The following is a 9661-nucleotide window of genomic DNA, read 5'->3' as shown; positions in this document are numbered from 1 at the left end:
TCATATTTCATTTGATTTAAAAATGTCTGAGATTTTTTACTTAATCTAAGTTATATTGCATGGTGCTAATATGAATATTATACATGACTGTTTTTTCTTTTCTTTCTCTTTCTCCCTTTCTTTCTTTCTCTTTCTTTCCTTCTCTCTCTTTTTCTTTCTCTTTCTACATGAATATTATACTTGACTGTGTTTACATTCACTTGTAGATTTTTATTTTTAGTTAATTAGTCCTAAACTTTTGATTAATAGATTTTTATTATTAGTCATAGAAAAACTATAGTGTTATATGTATACTCGGAAAATTTTACTTGTTTTAGTTTTAAGTAACAATAACTGCTTATAACGTCAGACTGATCTCAGCATGACATGAATCACAGGCTGCTTGATCACAAAATCTATTGTGTTCACATATTGCATATATAGATTTTTAAATTTTTACTTTTATATTCTGTTATAGATATAGTCTATATATTTCGAGCTATTACATATATTTTGTTGTATTACTCATTCTTAATTAAATAAATATAATATTTTAATTCTCTTTTTGTACCCTATTTATTTGTAATTTACACATACATATATAGGATGTCCATTTCTATCTCAGATATGTCTTCTTTCTTTCTCTCCCTTTCTATTTCAGATATGAATTACAAAATTATTATACCTAATTTACCCTAAACGCTTTAATGTAGGTAATTAAAAGATCATAAAAAAGTTTTTAGAAATGTTAATTATATACGTTCTAAGGTTGTATATAAAAGTTCTCAAAAAACCTTTTCTAAACGTAATTATAAACGTGCTGAAAACAATGAAATGTCGTTTTTAGGATGTTTTAAAAACATGAAAATGTTTGCTGGGTACGCACTTGCCGATATATTGTATAATTAACAAAGATACGCTAATAAAGCCTAAAATCTTATATGCCTCCAGAAAGACCGAGATATGAACATTATTATAATTGCACCAAATGAAATATATCATGTTCGAGAACAAAGATATATCAATTTTAAATTAAGTTTCGACTCTTGCTCGGGCGAGAGAGATGGGGCGACTCTCGCCCCATCTATTGGAGATTCTGTGCACTAAAGACCCAAAGCTACTCAACCCCTCCTAGCATTATTTAAGTAATGAAGTAATATGGTATATTTACTATAATGTGGGTGCTGAATGCAGAACATGAGAAAACATATATTTACTCCAAACTAATATAATTTCATTATGAAATAAGTAAATAAGTAGCATCAAAGGAAGTCGACGGTCAAAGCATCAATGTTGTGGAGCGACTTATCCAAGATATATCGTTGTTTGGAAAGTGTTTGTTGGCATATCCAGTTGTCGGACTTCTCTGCACAAATTATCACAAATTTAAATTATAATGTTAACAAGTAGAATACGTATTTTTAATAAAATCTAACATAACTAGCCAGAAAACATTTAACATTTATTAAAAAATATATGTTTGGAAGTTAAATCGACATCATAGGACAATAGTTTTGTTATATATACTCGTTATTCGTTGACATGCGTTCGCTACTTAAACTACCATGTACTGTACTTATGTAAAATCTCCCATGTCTCTTCGCTCATCTCACCGAACCCTACAGGCTCTGTGATATATTGTTTAATTAATTGAGATTCACAAATAAAGCTTATAATTGTATATGTTATCAAAAAGGCAGAGCTTATTTTAGTTCATTTATTATGCACCCCATACCCATCCTATGAGCGATAGTGGAGTGTTACAGAGGCACATAATGGGCTCAGGGACTAAGCCCCCACAATTCATATAGCCAAGCAAGTTATCATCTTGATAAGCTAGTTACAAAAGTCAATGTACATTGTCACATCAACAATGGGCTCGAGACCGACCACAAGTACAGTTTATAATTTAAGCAACTGACATATATGGAGGGCTAGTGTCACAATTGATATGTTTATCCTACACATAACCCCCTCTCCCCCATCCAATAGGCAGCGGTGGATAGGTTACAATCAAGTCGTTTTTTGCGTTTTATTCAGAGATTAGATCTTATTGGGTGAGGAAAGATATTCATATTTTAAAGAAGGCTTCTTGGCTGATGCTCTCCATTGATGGAAAATATACAACCTTTTGAAAATCAATGTTAGTTTGATCTAGATATTGTAATTAATGAAAGTATTTATGTCATCTGAAAGGTAGAATTGTAGGTTACATTTAAAATCCTTTGTCATAAATATAACTGAAGTGAAAACGAAGATATATGCGTTTTGATAGTTACTTGATGGCTAGCTCTGAGAGTGTGAAGCCCTGCACACCAGCCAATAAATTGTATAATTAGTTTCCATATATTTTAATTAATCTTAAAAATCTATATGTCAGAAGAAAGGAAGATGTAGCCGTTAATGTGACAACATTTAAAAATATATATATCTCTTAAATAAATAATACCACCTTATCGCCGGTGTCCGGACACATGAAAACTAGCTAGGTATCAGTATCCAGCCAGGCGGGGATCACAGGCTGCACAATACTGATAAATTATGTAATGCACTACTTGTGATCCATCTCGAACCCATTTATGATGTGACGACTTATAGTGAATTTTGTAACTTGCTCATCAAGATTGTAACTTGCTTAGCTAAATGAATTGTGGGGTTCGGTCCATTCATTTTCTTTCTTTATTATGCACCCCATAATACACATCCCGTGGGCGGTGGTGTAAAGGATTACAGAGGCACATAATCGGTTCAGGAACTGAACCCTCTAGTTCGTTTAGCTAAGCAAATAATCTTTTGACGCTAGTTACAAAATTATTAATGTACACATACTTATGCATACATGTACATATTCATACGTATACATATATACATACACATACATATTTAATCACCCCCACAAATACACACATCAGTAATCTTTTGTGTCACAAGTAATTCAACAAGAGGCTCACAACAGTCACTATACAAGGCACTTTACATCTATGAGGAGTCGCACAGTTACTAGTCTTGCTCCACACCCACCCAACTGGGCAGCAGCTTTACAGTCATGTGCTCCACACCCACCCAACTGGGCGGCAGCTTTACAGTCATGTGCTCCACACCCACCCAACTGGGCAGCAGCTTTACAGTCATGTGCTCCACACCCACCCAACTGGGCGGCAGCTTTACAGTCATGTGCTCCACACCCACCCAACTGGGCGGCAGCTTTACAGTCATGTGCTCCACACCCACCCAACTGGGAGGCAGCTTTACAGTCATGTGCTCCACACCCACCCAACTGGGCGGCTGCTTTACAGTCATGTGCTACATACCCACCCAACTGGGCGGCAGCTTTACAGTCATGTGCATGCATTACCTACAGTAAGCAAATTTTGGATACTTCGCTAAGATTTCGGGCAGCACATCATTATGAATGAAGTACTTACACATTTCATGGACACTATTGATGTTATCTTTAAATTCCGCGATTTTTCACATTCCATTATATAATGACGCAAAGTATGCGAATAGTTCTGCTGACAGAGTTTACATTTAGTCAAATCTACATCATCAGATGTTACAAACTTCCAGAGGTACTTGTAGCCGAGCCTAAACCTAGCAGTTGTAACATCTAGAAGTCTGCTAACATTATTGGATGACCCAAAGACGAGCGATTCATCAAAGTTTACACAATATTGTGAAATTGAGAGTCAGTGTAGTAACATAAATTGGTAAATCATAAATATTGTAAGTTAAGAATCTGATGCATGTCTGTGTGTTGGCGGGGGGGGGGGGGGGGTTATACCCTTGGTAAGCGAGAGTGGAAAGTAACCTTAGACGTACTGCGGTCAATGTGGGGGGGGGGGGGAGTTGTAGGGAGGGTGGGAGAGTCAAATTCACCCTCCAACATCTAGGCATAGTACCACCAGCCTCCACAACACTCCCCCAGCCTCCAGCTGATGCTTGTATATGCCTCATCTAACCTTACTTATGTCACACATTAACCTACAGTTCCTGTGATATTTAAACTCCTCATCACAGTGGCGTCTCACCATTATAAACTTTATTGGATTTTGTCCCGAAATAGCTATATGCTGACTGAACGTGTATGTATGTATGTATGTATGTATGTATGTATGTATGTATGTATGTATGTATGTATGTATGTATGTATGTATGTATGTATGTATGTATGTATGTATGTATGTATGTATGTATGAATGTATGTATGTATGTATGTATGTATGTATGCATGTATGTATGCATGTATGTATGTATGTATGTATGTATGTATGTATGTATGTATGTATGTATGTATGTATGTATGTATGTATGTATGTATGTATGTATGTATGTATGGATGGATGGATGGATGGATGTATGTACGCATGCATGTATGTATGGATGTATGTATGTACGCATGTATGTATGTATGTATGTATGTATGTATGTATGTATGTATGTATGTATGTATGTATGTATGTATGTATGTATGTATGTATGTATGTATGTATGTATGTATGTATGTATGTACGCATGCATGTATGTATGTACGTATGTATGTATGTATGTATGTATGTATGTATGTATGTATGTATGTATGTATGTATGTATGTATGTATGTATGTATGTATGTATGTATGTATGTATGTATGTATGTATGTATGTACGCATGTATGTATGTATGTATGTATGTATGTACGCATGTATGTATGTATGTATGCATGTATGTATGCATGTATGTATGTATGTGTGTATGTAAGTATTCCCAATCACGTTAAAGACTCCCCCTCTATCATCCAATTAAAGAGAAAAACAACTATGAATTAAATAATCAACTCCTTGTGACTTTAATTATGCTGACCTTCCTATCTGTATTCAGACTGTGCCTACCATCATTATAGGGGATTATAACGCTAGACATAGGAATATGGGTAATTCGCAGTTCAGTAATCGTAACGGCAACCATCTGTTGTCACTATTAGGTAGTCACGATGATGCACAGATTGTGGGTGACCTTGAACCGACGAATATCTACGGAGGTATTCTTGATCTTTGTCTGGGTGTCAACGTCTCCCACACCGTGTGCGCCTCGTCAATAGTGCCAGATATGGCGTCTGATCATCTGGCCATATTAGCCACTGTAAGCATTGGAAGCTCTATCCTCCCTGGTGGAGTGTTCAAGCGGAAGAGGCTGGCTGTGCCCATCGATCAACGAGACAATCTTGTTGCTCATGTGTCAGATTGGTGCAGTTCATCTGAGCCTTCATCAGTTGAAGATTTTAACAATGAGCTCACTGGTACTATCGAGCAGTTTATAGAATCACTTGATTCATCGCCCAGACCACGTAACCCAAATTACACTGGTCATAGCACTTATGTTTATTATAATGATTCTAAATTGCAGACACTAAAACGCACTGCCAGAATAATTGGACTAGCTTGTAGAAGGACCCGCACTGCTGAAATGCTTCGGCTCTTTCAAGCGGCTCTGGCTAAGGCCAGGGAACGTATGGTGGAGCTGAGGCAGACAGACTGGGAAACTTTTGTCCGTGGTCTCAATTCTCACACGCCACTAAGTCGGGCATGGAAGGATATCAACAAGGTCAATGGGAAAAATGCTGCAGAGATCTCGTACCCTAATCCTCTGCACAGAACAAATGAGCTTGTTGATGCTTGGGCCACGACTTCCAGTTTTGACAGTCTTCCTCTACCCTCAAAGAATGAATTAAATAATAGATATACTGATAGGGCAAGGCTCCTTGACTTCATGCGTCATCAAGAGGATGACTGTGACATGCTTTTTACTGAATACAAACTAGATTCTGCTCTACATAAAGGCAAAGCTACATCACCCGGGGAGGATGGAGTTACTGACGGCATACTGCATATGCTTCTGTTAGTTCCAGGGAATACCTTTCTTCAATTGTATAATATGAGCTATGTAACTGGGGAGCTTCCTAAGTCATGGACCAACAGTGTTATTATTCCCATTCCTAAACCTCACTAGCCGAGTGCTTTTCGCCCAATCTCCCTCACTAATTGTCTCTGTAAGTGTCTTGAGAGGATGGTTCTCAACCGTCTCCTTTACAAAATTAATAATATGTTGTCTCCCCAGATATATGGCTTTACGCATGGAAAGAGTGTACATCACTGTATTACCACACTCCTCACCCTGCATACTGATAGGTCATATACCACTTTCCTAGATCTTAAGTCAGCCTTTGACATTGCTAACCTACACGTCATTCTGAGAGAACTTGCTAAGATGAATGTTGGAGAATGAATGTTGGAATGTTAATGTTAAAAATTGTTCAAACTGAAATAAATATATAACACTGTACGGTACAGTTGTGTTTAATTATGTTTTGCGATTCCTTTGGAAAAGGTATTTGTGCACCAAGTACTACTAGGTCATTATGAGATATGCGGAATGTTGTCAATATACCATCTGAATACGCTTCACTTTGCGTTAATCATTGGACGTCCTAACGTCCTCCCAAAAGGACTTAATCAGACCTCAGTGGATATTTTTACTCTCCCCCTCTCCCTCTCTCTCTCAGAGCATCCCCTTATGTGTTGTATGTGGGTGCTGAAGTTCAGTCTCTTGTCTATGTATAGGTGAAGGAACTTTCCATAATTGTTATTGCTAATGTTTACTTGTAATACTGGGTATACATCCGGTGTTCTTACCCTCGACCGCGGCGAGGGTAAGCCGTGGTCGTATGGTCTGAAACCCACAAATATTTACAATGGGGGGGGGGGATAACATTTCCTCTTCAAGCACGCGCGCACAAATGAACTATGTTACTTAACTGGAAGCACTCGTACAACATAATTTACACGATTTTTCAGGATAATTATACTTCTTACAAGCATATATACAGTATAGTACCTAGGAGGTTCTCTTCAATGATATCTAAGATAATTAAAAGAACCCAAGCAAACTACTGTGGAAATGTGCAGGACAAGCATATCAATTGTGACACTAGCTCTCCACATATGGCATTTGCTTAATTTAGAAACTGTACTTGTGGTCGATCTCGAACCCATGTTGTTGATGTGACGATGTGTTATGAATTTTGTGGCTAGCTCCTCAAGATTGTAACTTGCTTAGATAAATAAATTGTGTGTTCAGTCCCTGAACCCATTATGTGATAAATTAACTAAATTAAAACTATAGTCTGGCGACGAAACCTGAACTGCATAATGTAAATAGGGATTAACCAGAAAAAGATATAGGTGAAGAATAACACCAGGTAACTGCATTAATTACAATATCTAGATCAAACTAACATTGATTTTCAAAAGGTTGTATATTTTCCATCAATGGAGAGCATCAGCCAAGAAGCCTTCTTTAAAATATGAATATCTTTCCTTACCCAATAAGATCTAATCTCTGAATAAAACGCAAAAAAAGACTTGATTGTAACCTATCCACCGCTGCCTATTGGATGGGGGAGAGGGGGTTATGTGTAGGATAAACATATCAATTGTGACACTAGCCCTCCATATATGTCAGTTGCTTAAATTATAAACTGTACTTGTGGTCGGTCTCGAGCCCATTGTTGATGTGACAATGTGCATTGACTTTTGTAACTAGCTTATCAAGATTATAACTTCCTTGGCTATATGAATTGTGGGGCTCAGTCCCTGAGCCCATTATGTGCCTCTGTAACACTCCACTATCGCCCATAGGATGGGTTTGGGGTGCATAATAAATGAACTAAACTAAGCTCTGCCTTTTTGATAACAGATACAATTATAAGCTTTATTTGTGAATCTCAATTAATTAAACAATATATCACAGAGCCTGTAGGGTTCGGTAAGATGAGCGAAGAGACATGGGAGATTTTACATAAGTACAGTACATGGTAGTTTAAGTAGCGATCGCATGTCAACGAATAACAAATATATATAACAAAACTATTGTCCTATGAAGTCGATCTAACTTCCAAACATATATTTTTTAATAAATGTTAAATGTTTTCTGGCTAGTTATGTTAGATTTTATTAAAAATACGTATTCTACTTGTTAACATTATAATTTAAATTTGTGATAATTTGTGCAGAGAAGTGCGACAACTGGATATGCCAACAAACACTTACCAAACAACGATATATCTTGGATAAGTCGCTCCACAACATTGCCGCTTGGACCATCGACTTCCTTTGATGCTACTTATTTCATAATGAAATTATATTAGTTTGGAGTAAATATATGTTTTCTCATGTTCTGCATTAAGCACCCACATTATAGTGAGTAAATATACCATATTACTTCATTACTTAAATAATGCTAGGAGGGGTTGAGTAGCTTTGGGTCTTTAGTGCACAGAATCTCCAATAGATGGGGCAAGAGTCGCCCCATCTGTCTCACCCGAGAGAGAGTCGAAACTTAAAATAAATTGATATATCTTTGTTCTCGAACATGATATATTTCATTTGGTGCAATTATAATAATGTTCATATCTCGGTCTTTCTGGAGGCATATAAGATTTTAGGCTTTATTAACGAATCTTTGTTAATTATACAATATATCGGCAAGTGCGTAGGCGTCTGCACTCCATGCCCGACAAGCTACTGAGCGCTACTATAAAAACATATGTATCTTCACTTGAGCTATAAATATGTCTATTGTAATGTATTTAAAATGAAGCTCTTATTTCTATCTTGCTTAAGACATATAAAACATTTGTGTTTATTAACGAATTTACGTGAAATAAACATTGATCTGAGAGAGAGTTGCTCTGTCGTTCAGTCTGTACGGGGTGGGAGCTCCGTAATTTTTAAAATACATGAATCTTCATTAGAACTTTAAATATGTCTATAGTAAAGTGTTTAAAGTGAAGCTTATATGTCTGCCTTTCTTGAGACATATAAAACATATATGTTTACTAACGAATTCACGTGAAATAAACATTGTTCTGAGAGAGAGTTGCTCGGTCGATCGATCTGTCCGGGGTCGGAGCTCGGCTATTATAAAAGTACACATATCTTCGCTTTAAATTTAAATATGCCCATGGTAAGGTATTTAGAATAAAGCTTATATTTCTATCTTTCTTGTGACATACAAAACTATTACGTTTATTATGGAATCTGCGTGAAATAGGCATGGTTCTGAGATGAATGCTGCGGTTTTCGAGCTCGACGCGCGGCAATGGACGCCATACACATCCAGTAGGTGTTATTGGACCCCATACCCATTCTATGGGTGGTTGGAGCCCCATAACCATTCTATGGGTGGTTGGAGCCCCATACCCATCCTGTGGGTTGTAGTGGACGCCATGCTCATCCTGTGGGTGGTATTGGACCCCATACCCTTCCTGTGGGTGGATGTGATCCCCATACTCATCCTCTGGGTGGATGTGACCCTCATACCCATCCTGTGGGTGGTATTGCACCCCTTACCCACCTAACAGGTGGTAGTGGACAATATACCGATCCTGTAGTTGGTAGAGTAGACACAATACCATCCTGTTTACAGTAGTTTACCCCATAGACATTCCAATGTACCATCGTTTTCTGTTAGCGTTCCTACAAAACATCCTTTAAAGATTTGTAAAGCACAAACTATGGTATATAATATTGATTGGTGAAGGACTGTTATTCTATGTAATCATTTTTAGTGCTTATTATAATTTACTAAGAACAACTAATATTTCTCAAAACAAAACTACGAGCCTTCAATAGGAAGTAGCTG

The sequence above is a fragment of the Procambarus clarkii genome, chromosome 61, assembly GCF_040958095.1.
Source record: "Procambarus clarkii isolate CNS0578487 chromosome 61, FALCON_Pclarkii_2.0, whole genome shotgun sequence".
Lineage (NCBI taxonomy): Eukaryota > Metazoa > Arthropoda > Malacostraca > Decapoda > Cambaridae > Procambarus > Procambarus clarkii.
The sequence above is the reverse complement of the archived record's forward strand: the minus strand, read 5'-3'. Positions refer to the sequence as shown.